The 16127-nt window shown below is 36.8% G+C and overlaps 35 pseudogenes; all 35 read left to right on the top strand.

The window, feature by feature from the left end:
* Positions 1-302: 302 nt before the first annotated feature.
* Positions 303-421, top strand: LOC124334969 (annotated as a pseudogene).
* A 416-nt stretch (positions 422-837) lies between these two features.
* On the top strand, positions 838-956 carry LOC124332855 (annotated as a pseudogene).
* Positions 957-1371: 415 nt separating this feature from the next.
* Positions 1372-1490, top strand: LOC124329581 (annotated as a pseudogene).
* A 284-nt stretch (positions 1491-1774) lies between these two features.
* LOC124332866 lies at positions 1775-1893 on the top strand (annotated as a pseudogene).
* Positions 1894-2309: 416 nt separating this feature from the next.
* On the top strand, positions 2310-2428 carry LOC124334970 (annotated as a pseudogene).
* A 284-nt stretch (positions 2429-2712) lies between these two features.
* On the top strand, positions 2713-2831 carry LOC124335128 (annotated as a pseudogene).
* Positions 2832-3247: 416 nt separating this feature from the next.
* Positions 3248-3366, top strand: LOC124334971 (annotated as a pseudogene).
* A 285-nt stretch (positions 3367-3651) lies between these two features.
* LOC124334972 lies at positions 3652-3770 on the top strand (annotated as a pseudogene).
* Positions 3771-4054: 284 nt separating this feature from the next.
* LOC124332879 lies at positions 4055-4173 on the top strand (annotated as a pseudogene).
* A 415-nt stretch (positions 4174-4588) lies between these two features.
* On the top strand, positions 4589-4707 carry LOC124332890 (annotated as a pseudogene).
* Positions 4708-5123: 416 nt separating this feature from the next.
* LOC124334974 lies at positions 5124-5242 on the top strand (annotated as a pseudogene).
* Positions 5243-5526: 284 nt separating this feature from the next.
* Positions 5527-5645, top strand: LOC124329827 (annotated as a pseudogene).
* Positions 5646-6062: 417 nt separating this feature from the next.
* LOC124334975 lies at positions 6063-6181 on the top strand (annotated as a pseudogene).
* Positions 6182-6465: 284 nt separating this feature from the next.
* On the top strand, positions 6466-6584 carry LOC124332902 (annotated as a pseudogene).
* A 415-nt stretch (positions 6585-6999) lies between these two features.
* LOC124332913 lies at positions 7000-7118 on the top strand (annotated as a pseudogene).
* Positions 7119-7402: 284 nt separating this feature from the next.
* On the top strand, positions 7403-7521 carry LOC124332925 (annotated as a pseudogene).
* A 415-nt stretch (positions 7522-7936) lies between these two features.
* LOC124333575 lies at positions 7937-8055 on the top strand (annotated as a pseudogene).
* A 283-nt stretch (positions 8056-8338) lies between these two features.
* Positions 8339-8457, top strand: LOC124332936 (annotated as a pseudogene).
* Positions 8458-8741: 284 nt separating this feature from the next.
* Positions 8742-8860, top strand: LOC124332948 (annotated as a pseudogene).
* Positions 8861-9144: 284 nt separating this feature from the next.
* LOC124334078 lies at positions 9145-9263 on the top strand (annotated as a pseudogene).
* A 283-nt stretch (positions 9264-9546) lies between these two features.
* LOC124332960 lies at positions 9547-9665 on the top strand (annotated as a pseudogene).
* A 415-nt stretch (positions 9666-10080) lies between these two features.
* Positions 10081-10199, top strand: LOC124333576 (annotated as a pseudogene).
* A 283-nt stretch (positions 10200-10482) lies between these two features.
* On the top strand, positions 10483-10601 carry LOC124332971 (annotated as a pseudogene).
* Positions 10602-10885: 284 nt separating this feature from the next.
* On the top strand, positions 10886-11004 carry LOC124333578 (annotated as a pseudogene).
* A 283-nt stretch (positions 11005-11287) lies between these two features.
* On the top strand, positions 11288-11406 carry LOC124332983 (annotated as a pseudogene).
* Positions 11407-11690: 284 nt separating this feature from the next.
* On the top strand, positions 11691-11809 carry LOC124332995 (annotated as a pseudogene).
* Positions 11810-12093: 284 nt separating this feature from the next.
* On the top strand, positions 12094-12212 carry LOC124334079 (annotated as a pseudogene).
* Positions 12213-12496: 284 nt separating this feature from the next.
* LOC124333007 lies at positions 12497-12615 on the top strand (annotated as a pseudogene).
* A 284-nt stretch (positions 12616-12899) lies between these two features.
* Positions 12900-13018, top strand: LOC124333018 (annotated as a pseudogene).
* A 415-nt stretch (positions 13019-13433) lies between these two features.
* LOC124333030 lies at positions 13434-13552 on the top strand (annotated as a pseudogene).
* Positions 13553-13967: 415 nt separating this feature from the next.
* Positions 13968-14086, top strand: LOC124334700 (annotated as a pseudogene).
* Positions 14087-14370: 284 nt separating this feature from the next.
* On the top strand, positions 14371-14489 carry LOC124333042 (annotated as a pseudogene).
* A 284-nt stretch (positions 14490-14773) lies between these two features.
* Positions 14774-14892, top strand: LOC124333054 (annotated as a pseudogene).
* Positions 14893-15307: 415 nt separating this feature from the next.
* On the top strand, positions 15308-15426 carry LOC124334701 (annotated as a pseudogene).
* Positions 15427-15710: 284 nt separating this feature from the next.
* Positions 15711-15829, top strand: LOC124333065 (annotated as a pseudogene).
* The last annotated feature ends 298 nt before the right edge of the window (positions 15830-16127 follow it).

Consider the following 16127-nt stretch of genomic DNA (forward strand, 5'->3'; position numbering starts at 1 on the left):
TCTATAAGAATGATTCTGGATCAATTTTAATTGAGAGTTTTTCAAAGTTTATCGCGTTTTTTAATCGCGATGGTTACCAGTCCAAATTCGTAGATCAAAAATATCAATGGCATAGAGATAGGTTCAATTCATCTATTTGAATGATTCTGGATAAATTTCATTGCGAGTTTTTCAAAGTTTATCGCGCTTTTTTATTCGCGATGGTTACGAGTCCAAATTCAATGAACAAATATTTCTATCACTTTGAAGTGATTTTCTTATTCATCCATTGGGACTGGGAGGGTAATTTTTCATTTTTGAATGTCAACGGCCATATCACGTAGAACGCACCTGGTCTCGTCAGCTCCCAGAAGTTAAGTTACGTCGAGTCCCGTTAGTACTTACAAGGGTGACCGCTTGGGAATACGGGATGTCGTTGGCGATGAATATTTTGTTTTCAATAACAAATTTCTTGAAATTTTTTTTCAATCACGATGGTTACCAGTCCAAATTCGTAGATAAAACATTTCAATGCCTTAGAGATAGGTTAAATTCATCTATAAGAATGATTCTGGATCAATTTTAATTGAGAGTTTTTCAAAGTTTATCGCGTTTTTTAATCGCGATGGTTACCAGTCCAAATTCGTAGATCAAAAATATCAATGGCATAGAGATAGGTTCAATTCATCTATTTGAATGATTCTGGATAAATTTCATTGCGAGTTTTTCAAAGTTTATCGCGCTTTTTTATTCGCGATGGTTACGAGTCCAAATTCAATGAACAAATATTTCTATCACTTTGAAGTGATTTTCTTATTCATCCATTGGGACTGGGAGGGTAATTTTTCATTTTTGAATGTCAACGGCCATATCACGTAGAACGCACCTGGTCTCGTCAGCTCCCAGAAGTTAAGTTACGTCGAGTCCCGTTAGTACTTGGAAGGGTGACCGCTTGGGAATACGGGATGTCGTTGGCGATGAATAGTTTGTTTTCAATAACAAATTTCTTGAAATTTTTTTTTCAATCACGATGGTTACCAGTCCAAATTCGTAGATAAAACATTTCAATGCCTTAGAGATAGGTTAAATTCATCTATAAGAATGATTCTGGATCAATTCCATTGAGAGTTTTTCAAAGTTTATCCCGTTTTTTAATCGCGATGGTTACCAGTCCAAATTCGTAGATCAAAAATATCAATGGCATAGACATAGGTTCAATTCATCTATAGGAATGATTCTGGATAAATTTCATTGCGAGTTTTTCAAAGTTTATCGCGCTTTTTTATTCGCGATGGTTACGAGTCCAAATTAAATTAAAAAACATTTCTATCACTTTGTAGGGATTTTCTATTCATCCATTGGGACTGGGAGGGTAAATTTTCATTTTTGAATGTCAACGGCCACATCACGTAGAACGCACCTGGTCTCGTCAGCTCCCAGAAGTTAAGTTAAGTCGAGTCCCGTTAGTACTTGGAAGGGTGACCGCTTGGGAATACGGGATGTCGTTGGCGATGAATAGTTTGTTTTCAATAACAAATTTCTTGAAATTTTTTTTCAATCACGATGGTTACCAGTCCAAATTCGTAGATCAAAAATATCAATGGCATAGAGATAGGTTCAATTCATCTATAGGAATGATTCTGGATAAATTTCATTGCGAGTTTTTCAAAGTTTATCGCGCTTTTTTATTCGCGATGGTTACGAGTCCAAATTCAATGAACAAACATTTCTATCACTTTGAAGTGATTTTCTATTCATCCATTGGGACTGGGAGGGTAATTTTTCATTTTTGAATGTCAACGGCCATATCACGTAGAACGCACCTGGTCTCGTCAGCTCCCAGAAGTTAAGTTACGTCGAGTCCCGTTAGTACTTGGAAGGGTGACCGCTTGGGAATACGGGATGTCGTTGGCGATGAATAGTTTGTTTTCAATAACAAATTTCTTGAAATTTTTTTTTCAATCACGATCGTTACCAGTCCAAATTCGTAGATAAAACATTTCAATGCCTTAGAGATAGGTTCAATTCATCTATAAGAATGATTCTGGATCAATTCCATTGAGAGTTTTTCAAAGTTTATCGCGTTTTTTAATCGCGATGGTTACCAGTCCAAATTCGTAGATCAAAAATATCAATGGCATAGAGATAGGTTCAATTCATCTATTTGAATGATTCTGGATAAATTTCATTGCGAGTTTTTCAAAGTTTATCGCGCTTTTTTATTCGCGATGGTTACGAGTCCAAATTCAATGAACAAATATTTCTATCACTTTGAAGTGATTTTCTTATTCATCCATTGGGACTGGGAGGGTAATTTTTCATTTTTGAATGTCAACGGCCATATCACGTAGAACGCACCTGGTCTCGTCAGCTCCCAGAAGTTAAGTTACGTCGAGTCCCGTTAGTACTTACAAGGGTGACCGCTTGGGAATACGGGATGTCGTTGGCGATGAATATTTTGTTTTCAATAACAAATTTCTTGAAATTTTTTTTCAATCACGATGGTTACCAGTCCAAATTCGTAGATCAAAAATATCAATGGCATAGAGATAGGTTCAATTCATCTATTTGAATGATTCTGGATAAATTTCATTGCGAGTTTTTCAAAGTTTATCGCGCTTTTTTATTCGCGATGGTTACGAGTCCAAATTCAATGAACAAACATTTCTATCACTTTGAAGTGATTTTCTATTCATCCATTGGGACTGGGAGGGTAATTTTTCATTTTTGAATGTCAACGGCCATATCACGTAGAACGCACATGGTCTCGTCAGCTCCCAGAAGTTAAGTTACGTCGAGTCCCGTTAGTACTTGGAAGGGTGACCGCTTGGGAATACGGGATGTCGTTGGCGATGAATAGTTTGTTTTCAATAACAAATTTCTTGAAATTTTTTTTTCAATCACGATCGTTACCAGTCCAAATTCGTAGATAAAACATTTCAATGCCTTAGAGATAGGTTCAATTCATCTATAAGAATGATTCTGGATCAATTCCATTGAGAGTTTTTCAAAGTTTATCGCGTTTTTTAATCGCGATGGTTACCAGTCCAAATTCGTAGATCAAAAATATCAATGGCATAGAGATAGGTTCAATTCATCTATTTGAATGATTCTGGATAAATTTCATTGCGAGTTTTTCAAAGTTTATCGCGCTTTTTTATTCGCGATGGTTACGAGTCCAAATTCAATGAACAAATATTTCTATCACTTTGAAGTGATTTTCTTATTCATCCATTGGGACTGGGAGGGTAATTTTTCATTTTTGAATGTCAACGGCCATATCACGTAGAACGCACCTGGTCTCGTCAGCTCCCAGAAGTTAAGTTACGTCGAGTCCCGTTAGTACTTACAAGGGTGACCGCTTGGGAATACGGGATGTCGTTGGCGATGAATATTTTGTTTTCAATAACAAATTTCTTGAAATTTTTTTTCAATCACGATGGTTACCAGTCCAAATTCGTAGATCAAAAATATCAATGGCATAGAGATAGGTTCAATTCATCTATTTGAATGATTCTGGATAAATTTCATTGCGAGTTTTTCAAAGTTTATCGCGCTTTTTTATTCGCGATGGTTACGAGTCCAAATTCAATGAACAAATATTTCTATCACTTTGAAGTGATTTTCTTATTCATCCATTGGGACTGGGAGGGTAATTTTTCATTTTTGAATGTCAACGGCCATATCACGTAGAACGCACCTGGTCTCGTCAGCTCCCAGAAGTTAAGTTACGTCGAGTCCCGTTAGTACTTACAAGGGTGACCGCTTGGGAATACGGGATGTCGTTGGCGATGAATATTTTGTTTTCAATAACAAATTTCTTGAAATTTTTTTTCAATCACGATGGTTACCAGTCCAAATTCGTAGATCAAAAATATCAATGGCATAGAGATAGGTTCAATTCATCTATTTGAATGATTCTGGATAAATTTCATTGCGAGTTTTTCAAAGTTTATCGCGCTTTTTTATTCGCGATGGTTACGAGTCCAAATTCAATGAACAAACATTTCTATCACTTTGAAGTGATTTTCTATTCATCCATTGGGACTGGGAGGGTAATTTTTCATTTTTGAATGTCAACGGCCATATCACGTAGAACGCACCTGGTCTCGTCAGCTCCCAGAAGTTAAGTTACGTCGAGTCCCGTTAGTACTTGGAAGGGTGACCGCTTGGGAATACGGGATGTCGTTGGCGATGAATAGTTTGTTTTCAATAACAAATTTCTTGAAATTTTTTTTTCAATCACGATCGTTACCAGTCCAAATTCGTAGATAAAACATTTCAATGCCTTAGAGATAGGTTAAATTCATCTATAAGAATGATTCTGGATCAATTCCATTGAGAGTTTTTCAAAGTTTATCCCGTTTTTTAATCGCGATGGTTACCAGTCCAAATTCGTAGATCAAAAATATCAATGGCATAGAGATAGGTTCAATTCATCTATAGGAATGATTCTGGATAAATTTCATTGCGAGTTTTTCAAAGTTTATCGCGCTTTTTTATTCGCGATGGTTACGAGTCCAAATTCAATGAACAAACATTTCTATCACTTTGAAGTGATTTTCTATTCATCCATTGGGACTGGGAGGGTAATTTTTCATTTTTGAATGTCAACGGCCATATCACGTAGAACGCACCTGGTCTCGTCAGCTCCCAGAAGTTAAGTTACGTCGAGTCCCGTTAGTACTTGGAAGGGTGACCGCTTGGGAATACGGGATGTCGTTGGCGATGAATAGTTTGTTTTCAATAACAAATTTCTTGAAATTTTTTTTTCAATCACGATCGTTACCAGTCCAAATTCGTAGATAAAACATTTCAATGCCTTAGAGATAGGTTCAATTCATCTATAAGAATGATTCTGGATCAATTCCATTGAGAGTTTTTCAAAGTTTATCGCGTTTTTTAATCGCGATGGTTACCAGTCCAAATTCGTAGATCAAAAATATCAATGGCATAGAGATAGGTTCAATTCATCTATTTGAATGATTCTGGATAAATTTCATTGCGAGTTTTTCAAAGTTTATCGCGCTTTTTTATTCGCGATGGTTACGAGTCCAAATTCAATGAACAAATATTTCTATCACTTTGAAGTGATTTTCTTATTCATCCATTGGGACTGGGAGGGTAATTTTTCATTTTTGAATGTCAACGGCCATATCACGTAGAACGCACCTGGTCTCGTCAGCTCCCAGAAGTTAAGTTACGTCGAGTCCCGTTAGTACTTACAAGGGTGACCGCTTGGGAATACGGGATGTCGTTGGCGATGAATATTTTGTTTTCAATAACAAATTTCTTGAAATTTTTTTTCAATCACGATGGTTACCAGTCCAAATTCGTAGATCAAAAATATCAATGGCATAGAGATAGGTTCAATTCATCTATTTGAATGATTCTGGATAAATTTCATTGCGAGTTTTTCAAAGTTTATCGCGCTTTTTTATTCGCGATGGTTACGAGTCCAAATTCAATGAACAAACATTTCTATCACTTTGAAGTGATTTTCTATTCATCCATTGGGACTGGGAGGGTAAATTTTCATCTTTGAATGTCAACGGCCATATCACGTAGAACGCACATGGTCTCGTCAGCTCCCAGAAGATAAGTTACGTCGAGTCCCGTTAGTACTTGGAAGGGTGACCGCTTGGGAATACGGGATGTCGTTGGCGATGAATAGTTTGTTTTCAATAACAAATTTCTTGAAATTTTTTTTTCAATCACGATGGTTACCAGTCCAAATTCGTAGATAAAACATTTCAATGCCTTAGAGATAGGTTAAATTCATCTATAAGAATGATTCTGGATCAATTTTAATTGAGAGTTTTTCAAAGTTTATCGCGTTTTTTAATCGCGATGGTTACCAGTCCAAATTCGTAGATCAAAAATATCAATGGCATAGAGATAGGTTCAATTCATCTATTTGAATGATTCTGGATAAATTTCATTGCGAGTTTTTCAAAGTTTATCGCGCTTTTTTATTCGCGATGGTTACGAGTCCAAATTCAATGAACAAATATTTCTATCACTTTGAAGTGATTTTCTTATTCATCCATTGGGACTGGGAGGGTAATTTTTCATTTTTGAATGTCAACGGCCATATCACGTAGAACGCACCTGGTCTCGTCAGCTCCCAGAAGTTAAGTTACGTCGAGTCCCGTTAGTACTTACAAGGGTGACCGCTTGGGAATACGGGATGTCGTTGGCGATGAATATTTTGTTTTCAATAACAAATTTCTTGAAATTTTTTTTCAATCACGATGGTTACCAGTCCAAATTCGTAGATCAAAAATATCAATGGCATAGAGATAGGTTCAATTCATCTATAGGAATGATTCTGGATAAATTTCATTGCGAGTTTTTCAAAGTTTATCGCGCTTTTTTATTCGCGATGGTTACGAGTCCAAATTCAATGAACAAACATTTCTATCACTTTGAAGTGATTTTCTATTCATCCATTGGGACTGGGAGGGTAATTTTTCATTTTTGAATGTCAACGGCCATATCACGTAGAACGCACCTGGTCTCGTCAGCTCCCAGAAGTTAAGTTACGTCGAGTCCCGTTAGTACTTGGAAGGGTGACCGCTTGGGAATACGGGATGTCGTTGGCGATGAATAGTTTGTTTTCAATAACAAATTTCTTGAAATTTTTTTTTCAATCACGATCGTTACCAGTCCAAATTCGTAGATAAAACATTTCAATGCCTTAGAGATAGGTTAAATTCATCTATAAGAATGATTCTGGATCAATTCCATTGAGAGTTTTTCAAAGTTTATCCCGTTTTTTAATCGCGATGGTTACCAGTCCAAATTCGTAGATCAAAAATATCAATGGCATAGAGATAGGTTCAATTCATCTATAGGAATGATTCTGGATAAATTTCATTGCGAGTTTTTCAAAGTTTATCGCGCTTTTTTATTCGCGATGGTTACGAGTCCAAATTAAATGAACAAACATTTCTATCACTTTGAAGTGATTTTCTATTCATCCATTGGGACTGGGAGGGTAAATTTTCATTTTTGAATGTCAACGGCCATATCACGTAGAACGCACCTGGTCTCGTCAGCTCCCAGAAGTTAAGTTACGTCGAGTCCCGTTAGTACTTGGAAGGGTGACCGCTTGGGAATACGGGATGTCGTTGGCGATGAATAGTTTGTTTTCAATAACAAATTTCTTGAATTTTTTTTTTCAATCACGATGGTTACCAGTCCAAATTCGTAGATAAAACATTTCAATGCCTTAGAGATAGGTTAAATTCATCTATAAGAATGATTCTGGATCAATTCCATTGATAGTTTTTCAAAGTTTATCGCGTTTTTTAATCGCGATGGTTACCAGTCCAAATTCAATGAACAAACATTTCTATCACTTTGAAGTGATTTTCTATTCATCCATTGGGACTGGGAGGGTAAATTTTCATTTTTGAATGTCAACGGCCATATCACGTAGAACGCACCTGGTCTCGTCAGCTCCCAGAAGTTAAGTTACGTCGAGTCCCGTTAGTACTTGGAAGGGTGACCGCTTGGGAATACGGGATGTCGTTGGCGATGAATAGTTTGTTTTCAATAACAAATTTCTTGAAATTTTTTTTTCAATCACGATGGTTACCAGTCCAAATTCGTAGATAAAACATTTCAATGCCTTAGAGATAGGTTAAATTCATCTATAAGAATGATTCTGGATCAATTCCATTGAGAGTTTTTCAAAGTTTATCCCGTTTTTTAATCGCGATGGTTACCAGTCCAAATTCGTAGATCAAAAATATCAATGGCATAGAGATAGGTTCAATTCATCTATAGGAATGATTCTGGATAAATTTCATTGTGAGTTTTTCAAAGTTTATCGCGCTTTTTTATTCGCGATGGTTACGAGTCCAAATTAAATGAACAAACATTTCTATCACTTTGAAGTGATTTTCTATTCATCCATTGGGACTGGGAGGGTAAATTTTCATTTTTGAATGTCAACGGCCATATCACGTAGAACGCACCTGGTCTCGTTAGCTCCCAGAAGTTAAGTTACGTCGAGTCCCGTTAGTACTTGGAAGGGTGACCGCTTGGGAATACGGGATGTCGTTGGCGATGAATAGTTTGTTTTCAATAACAAATTTCTTGAAATTTTTTTTTCAATCACGATGGTTACCAGTCCAAATTCGTAGATAAAACATTTCAATGCCTTAGAGATAGGTTAAATTCATCTATAAGAATGATTCTGGATCAATTCCATTGAGAGTTTTTCAAAGTTTATCGCGTTTTTTAATCGCGATGGTTACCAGTCAAATTCAATGAACAAACATTTCTATCACTTTGAAGTGATTTTCTATTCATCCATTGGGACTGGGAGGGTAAATTTTCATTTTTGAATGTCAACGGCCATATCACGTAGAACGCACCTGGTCTCGTCAGCTCCCAGAAGTTAAGTTACGTCGAGTCCCGTTAGTACTTGGAAGGGTGACCGCTTGGGAATACGGGATGTCGTTGGCGATGAATAGTTTGTTTTCAATAACAAATTTCTTGAAATTTTTTTTCAATCACGATGGTTACCAGTCCAAATTCGTAGATCAAAAATATCAATGGCATAGAGATAGGTTCAATTCATCTATAGGAATGATTCTGGATAAATTTCATTGCGAGTTTTTCAAAGTTTATCGCGCTTTTTTATTCGCGATGGTTACGAGTCCAAATTCAATGAACAAACATTTCTATCACTTTGAAGTGATTTTCTATTCATCCATTGGGACTGGGAGGGTAATTTTTCATTTTTGAATGTCAACGGCCATATCACGTAGAACGCACCTGGTCTCGTCAGCTCCCAGAAGTTAAGTTACGTCGAGTCCCGTTAGTACTTGGAAGGGTGACCGCTTGGGAATACGGGATGTCGTTGGCGATGAATAGTTTGTTTTCAATAACAAATTTCTTGAAATTTTTTTTCAATCACGATGGTTACCAGTCCAAATTCGTAGATCAAAAATACCAATGGCATAGAGATAGGTTCAATTCATCTATAGGAATGATTCTGGATAAATTTCATTGCGAGTTTTTCAAAGTTTATCGCGCTTTTTTATTCGCGATGGTTACGAGTCCAAATTAAATGAACAAACAATTCTATCACTTTGAAGTGATTTTCTATTCATCCATTGGGACTGGGAGGGTAATTTTTCATTTTTGAATTTCAACGGCCATATCACGTAGAACGCACCTGGTCTCGTCAGCTCCCAGAAGTTAAGTTACGTCGAGTCCCGTTAGTACTTGGAAGGGTGACCGCTTGGGAATACGGGATGTCGTTGGCGATGAATAGTTTGTTTTCAATAACAAATTTCTTGAAATTTTTTTTCAATCACGATGGTTACCAGTCCAAATTCGTAGATAAAACATTTCAATGCCTTAGAGATAGGTTAAATTCATCTATAAGAATGATTCTGGATCAATTCCATTGAGAGTTTTTCAAAGTTTATCGCGTTTTTTAATCGCGATGGTTACCAGTCCAAATTCAATGAACAAACATTTCTATCACTTTGAAGTGATTTTCTATTCATCCATTGGGACTGGGAGGGTAAATTTTCATTTTTGAATGTCAACGGCCATATCACGTAGAACGCACCTGGTCTCGTCAGCTCCCAGAAGTTAAGTTACGTCGAGTCCCGTTAGTACTTGGAAGGGTGACCGCTTGGGAATACGGGATGTCGTTGGCGATGAATAGTTTGTTTTCAATAACAAATTTCTTGAAATTTTTTTTTCAATCACGATGGTTACCAGTCCAAATTCGTAGATAAAACATTTCAATGCCTTAGAGATAGGTTAAATTCATCTATAAGAATGATTCTGGATCAATTCCATTGAGAGTTTTTCAAAGTTTATCCCGTTTTTTAATCGCGATGGTTACCAGTCCAAATTCGTAGATCAAAAATATCAATGGCATAGAGATAGGTTCAATTCATCTATAGGAATGATTCTGGATAAATTTCATTGTGAGTTTTTCAAAGTTTATCGCGCTTTTTTATTCGCGATGGTTACGAGTCCAAATTAAATGAACAAACATTTCTATCACTTTGAAGTGATTTTCTATTCATCCATTGGGACTGGGAGGGTAAATTTTCATTTTTGAATGTCAACGGCCATATCACGTAGAACGCACCTGGTCTCGTTAGCTCCCAGAAGTTAAGTTACGTCGAGTCCCGTTAGTACTTGGAAGGGTGACCGCTTGGGAATACGGGATGTCGTTGGCGATGAATAGTTTGTTTTCAATAACAAATTTCTTGAAATTTTTTTTTCAATCACGATGGTTACCAGTCCAAATTCGTAGATAAAACATTTCAATGCCTTAGAGATAGGTTAAATTCATCTATAAGAATGATTCTGGATCAATTCCATTGAGAGTTTTTCAAAGTTTATCGCGTTTTTTAATCGCGATGGTTACCAGTCAAATTCAATGAACAAACATTTCTATCACTTTGAAGTGATTTTCTATTCATCCATTGGGACTGGGAGGGTAAATTTTCATTTTTGAATGTCAACGGCCATATCACGTAGAACGCACCTGGTCTCGTCAGCTCCCAGAAGTTAAGTTACGTCGAGTCCCGTTAGTACTTGGAAGGGTGACCGCTTGGGAATACGGGATGTCGTTGGCGATGAATAGTTTGTTTTCAATAACAAATTTCTTGAAATTTTTTTTCAATCACGATGGTTACCAGTCCAAATTCGTAGATCAAAAATATCAATGGCATAGAGATAGGTTCAATTCATCTATAGGAATGATTCTGGATAAATTTCATTGTGAGTTTTTCAAAGTTTATCGCGCTTTTTTATTCGCGATGGTTACGAGTCCAAATTAAATGAACAAACATTTCTATCACTTTGAAGTGATTTTCTATTCATCCATTGGGACTGGGAGGGTAAATTTTCATTTTTGAATGTCAACGGCCATATCACGTAGAACGCACCTGGTCTCGTTAGCTCCCAGAAGTTAAGTTACGTCGAGTCCCGTTAGTACTTGGAAGGGTGACCGCTTGGGAATACGGGATGTCGTTGGCGATGAATAGTTTGTTTTCAATAACAAATTTCTTGAAATTTTTTTTTCAATCACGATGGTTACCAGTCCAAATTCGTAGATAAAACATTTCAATGCCTTAGAGATAGGTTAAATTCATCTATAAGAATGATTCTGGATCAATTCCATTGAGAGTTTTTCAAAGTTTATCGCGTTTTTTAATCGCGATGGTTACCAGTCAAATTCAATGAACAAACATTTCTATCACTTTGAAGTGATTTTCTATTCATCCATTGGGACTGGGAGGGTAAATTTTCATTTTTGAATGTCAACGGCCATATCACGTAGAACGCACCTGGTCTCGTCAGCTCCCAGAAGTTAAGTTACGTCGAGTCCCGTTAGTACTTGGAAGGGTGACCGCTTGGGAATACGGGATGTCGTTGGCGATGAATAGTTTGTTTTCAATAACAAATTTCTTGAAATTTTTTTTCAATCACGATGGTTACCAGTCCAAATTCGTAGATCAAAAATATCAATGGCATAGAGATAGGTTCAATTCATCTATAGGAATGATTCTGGATAAATTTCATTGCGAGTTTTTCAAAGTTTATCGCGCTTTTTTATTCGCGATGGTTACGAGTCCAAATTCAATGAACAAACATTTCTATCACTTTGAAGTGATTTTCTATTCATCCATTGGGACTGGGAGGGTAATTTTTCATTTTTGAATGTCAACGGCCATATCACGTAGAACGCACCTGGTCTCGTCAGCTCCCAGAAGTTAAGTTACGTCGAGTCCCGTTAGTACTTGGAAGGGTGACCGCTTGGGAATACGGGATGTCGTTGGCGATGAATAGTTTGTTTTCAATAACAAATTTCTTGAAATTTTTTTTCAATCACGATGGTTACCAGTCCAAATTCGTAGATCAAAAATACCAATGGCATAGAGATAGGTTCAATTCATCTATAGGAATGATTCTGGATAAATTTCATTGCGAGTTTTTCAAAGTTTATCGCGCTTTTTTATTCGCGATGGTTACGAGTCCAAATTAAATGAACAAACAATTCTATCACTTTGAAGTGATTTTCTATTCATCCATTGGGACTGGGAGGGTAATTTTTCATTTTTGAATTTCAACGGCCATATCACGTAGAACGCACCTGGTCTCGTCAGCTCCCAGAAGTTAAGTTACGTCGAGTCCCGTTAGTACTTGGAAGGGTGACCGCTTGGGAATACGGGATGTCGTTGGCGATGAATAGTTTGTTTTCAATAACAAATTTCTTGAAATTTTTTTTCAATCACGATGGTTACCAGTCCAAATTCGTAGATCAAAAATATCAATGGCATAGAGATAGGTTCAATTCATCTATAGGAATGATTCTGGATAAATTTCATTGCGAGTTTTTCAAAGTTTATCGCGCTTTTTTATTCGCGATGGTTACGAGTCCAAATTCAATGAACAAACATTTCTATCACTTTGAAGTGATTTTCTATTCATCCATTGGGACTGGGAGGGTAATTTTTCATTTTTGAATGTCAACGGCCATATCACGTAGAACGCACCTGGTCTCGTCAGCTCCCAGAAGTTAAGTTACGTCGAGTCCCGTTAGTACTTGGAAGGGTGACCGCTTGGGAATACGGGATGTCGTTGGCGATGAATAGTTTGTTTTCAATAACAAATTTCTTGAAATTTTTTTTCAATCACGATGGTTACCAGTCCAAATTCGTAGATCAAAAATATCAATGGCATAGAGATAGGTTCAATTCATCTATAGGAATGATTCTGGATAAATTTCATTGCGAGTTTTTCAAAGTTTATCGCGCTTTTTTATTCGCGATGGTTACGAGTCCAAATTCAATGAACAAACATTTCTATCACTTTGAAGTGATTTTCTATTCATCCATTGGGACTGGGAGGGTAATTTTTCATTTTTGAATGTCAACGGCCATATCACGTAGAACGCACCTGGTCTCGTCAGCTCCCAGAAGTTAAGTTACGTCGAGTCCCGTTAGTACTTGGAAGGGTGACCGCTTGGGAATACGGGATGTCGTTGGCGATGAATAGTTTGTTTTCAATAACAAATTTCTTGAAATTTTTTTCTCAATCACGATGGTTACCAGTCCAAATTCGTAGATAAAACATTTCAATGCCTTAGAGATAGGTTCAATTCATCTATAAGAATGATTCTGTATCAATTCCATTGAGAGTTTTTCAAAGTTTATCGCGTTTTTTAATCGTGATGATTACCAGTCCAAATTCGTAGATCAAAAATATCAATGGCATAGAGATAGGTTCAATTCATCTATTTGAATGATTCTGGATAAATTTCATTGCGAGTTTTTCAAAGTTTATCGCGCTTTTTTATTCGCGATGGTTACGAGTCCAAATTCAATGAACAAACATTTCTATCACTTTGAAGTGATTTTCTATTCATCCATTGGGACTGGGAGGGTAATTTTTCATTTTTGAATGTCAACGGCCATATCACGTAGAACGCACCTGGTCTCGTCAGCTCCCAGAAGTTAAGTTACGTCGAGTCCCGTTAGTACTTGGAAGGGTGACCGCTTGGGAATACGGGATGTCGTTGGCGATGAATAGTTTGTTTTCAATAACAAATTTCTTGAAATTTTTTTCTCAATCACGATGGTTACCAGTCCAAATTCGTAGATAAAACATTTCAATGCCTTAGAGATAGGTTCAATTCATCTATAAGAATGATTCTGTATCAATTCCATTGAGAGTTTTTCAAAGTTTATCGCGTTTTTTAATCGCGATGATTACCAGTCCAAATTCGTAGATCAAAAATATCAATGGCATAGAGATAGGTTCAATTCATCTATTTGAATGATTCTGGATAAATTTCATTGCGAGTTTTTCAAAGTTTATCGCGCTTTTTTATTCGCGATGGTTACGAGTCCAAATTCAATGAACAAACATTTCTATCACTTTGAATTGATTTTCTATTCATCCATTGGGACTGGGAGGGTAATTTTTCATTTTTGAATGTCAACGGCCATATCACGTAGAACGCACCTGGTCTCGTCAGCTCCCAGAAGTTAAGTCACGTCGAGTCCCGTTAGTACTTGGAAGGGTGACCGCTTGGGAATACGGGATGTCGTTGGCGATGAATAGTTTGTTTTCAATAACAAATTTCTTGAAATTTTTTTTCAATCACGATGGTTACCAGTCCAAATTCGTAGATCAAAAATATCAATGGCATAGAGATAGGTTCAATTCATCTATAGGAATGATTCTGGATAAATTTCATTGCGAGTTTTTCAAAGTTTATCGCGCTTTTTTATTCGCGATGGTTACGAGTCCAAATTCAATGAACAAACATTTCTATCACTTTGAAGTGATTTTCTATTCATTCATTGGGACTGGGAGGGTAATTTTTCATTTTTGAATGTCAACGGCCATATCACGTAGAACGCACCTGGTCTCGTCAGCTCCCAGAAGTTAAGTTACGTCGAGTCCCGTTAGTACTTGGAAGGGTGACCGCTTGGGAATACGGGATGTCGTTGGCGATGAATAGTTTGTTTTCAATAACAAATTTCTTGAAATTTTTTTTCAATCACGATGGTTACCAGTCCAAATTCGTAGATCAAAAATATCAATGGCATAGAGATAGGTTCAATTCATCTATAGGAATGATTCTGGATAAATTTCATTGCGAGTTTTTCAAAGTTTATCGCGCTTTTTTATTCGCGATGGTTACGAGTCCAAATTCAATGAACAAACATTTCTATCACTTTGAAGTGATTTTCTATTCATCCATTGGGACTGGGAGGGTAATTTTTCATTTTTGAATGTCAACGGCCATATCACGTAGAACGCACCTGGTCTCGTCAGCTCCCAGAAGTTAAGTTACGTCGAGTCCCGTTAGTACTTGGAAGGGTGACCGCTTGGGAATACGGGATGTCGTTGGCGATGAATAGTTTGTTTTCAATAACAAATTTCTTGAAATTTTTTTCTCAATCACGATGGTTACCAGTCCAAATTCGTAGATAAAACATTTCAATGCCTTAGAGATAGGTTCAATTCATCTATAAGAATGATTCTGTATCAATTCCATTGAGAGTTTTTCAAAGTTTATCGCGTTTTTTAATCGCGATGATTACCAGTCCAAATTCGTAGATCAAAAATATCAATGGCATAGAGATAGGTTCAATTCATCTATTTGAATGATTCTGGATAAATTTCATTGCGAGTTTTTCAAAGTTTATCGCGCTTTTTTATTCGCGATGGTTACGAGTCCAAATTCAATGAACAAACATTTCTATCACTTTGAATTGATTTTCTATTCATCCATTGGGACTGGGAGGGTAATTTTTCATTTTTGAATGTCAACGGCCATATCACGTAGAACGCACCTGGTCTCGTCAGCTCCCAGAAGTTAAGTCACGTCGAGTCCCGTTAGTACTTGGAAGGGTGACCGCTTGGGAATACGGGATGTCGTTGGCGATGAATAGTTTGTTTTCAATAACAAATTTCTTGAAATTTTTTTTCAATCACGATGGTTACCAGTCCAAATTCGTAGATCAAAAATATCAATGGCATAGAGATAGGTTCAATTCATCTATAGGAATGATTCTGGATAAATTTCATTGCGAGTTTTTCAAAGTTTATCGCGCTTTTTTATTCGCGATGGTTACGAGTCCAAATTCAATGAACAAACATTTCTATCACTTTGAAGTGATTTTCTATTCATTCATTGGGACTGGGAGGGTAATTTTTCATTTTTGAATGTCAACGGCCATATCACGTAGAACGCACCTGGTCTCGTCAGCTCCCAGAAGTTAAGTTACGTCGAGTCCCGTTAGTACTTGGAAGGGTGACCGCTTGGGAATACGGGATGTCGTTGGCGATGAATAGTTTGTTTTCAATAACAAATTTCTTGAAATTTTTTTTTCAATCACGATGGTTACCAGTCCAAATTCGTAGATAAAACATTGCAATGCCTTAGAGATAGGTTAAATTCATCTATAAGAATGATTCTGGATCAATTCCATTGAGAGTTTTTCAAAGTTTATCGCGTTTTTTAATCGCGATGGTTACCAGTCCAAATTCGTAGATCAAAAATATCAATGGCATAGAGATAGGTTCAATTCATCTATTTGAATGATTCTGGATAAATTTCATTGCGAGTTTTTCAAAGTTTATCG

The sequence above is a fragment of the Daphnia pulicaria genome, chromosome 3, assembly GCF_021234035.1.
Source record: "Daphnia pulicaria isolate SC F1-1A chromosome 3, SC_F0-13Bv2, whole genome shotgun sequence".
NCBI lineage: Eukaryota > Metazoa > Arthropoda > Branchiopoda > Diplostraca > Daphniidae > Daphnia > Daphnia pulicaria.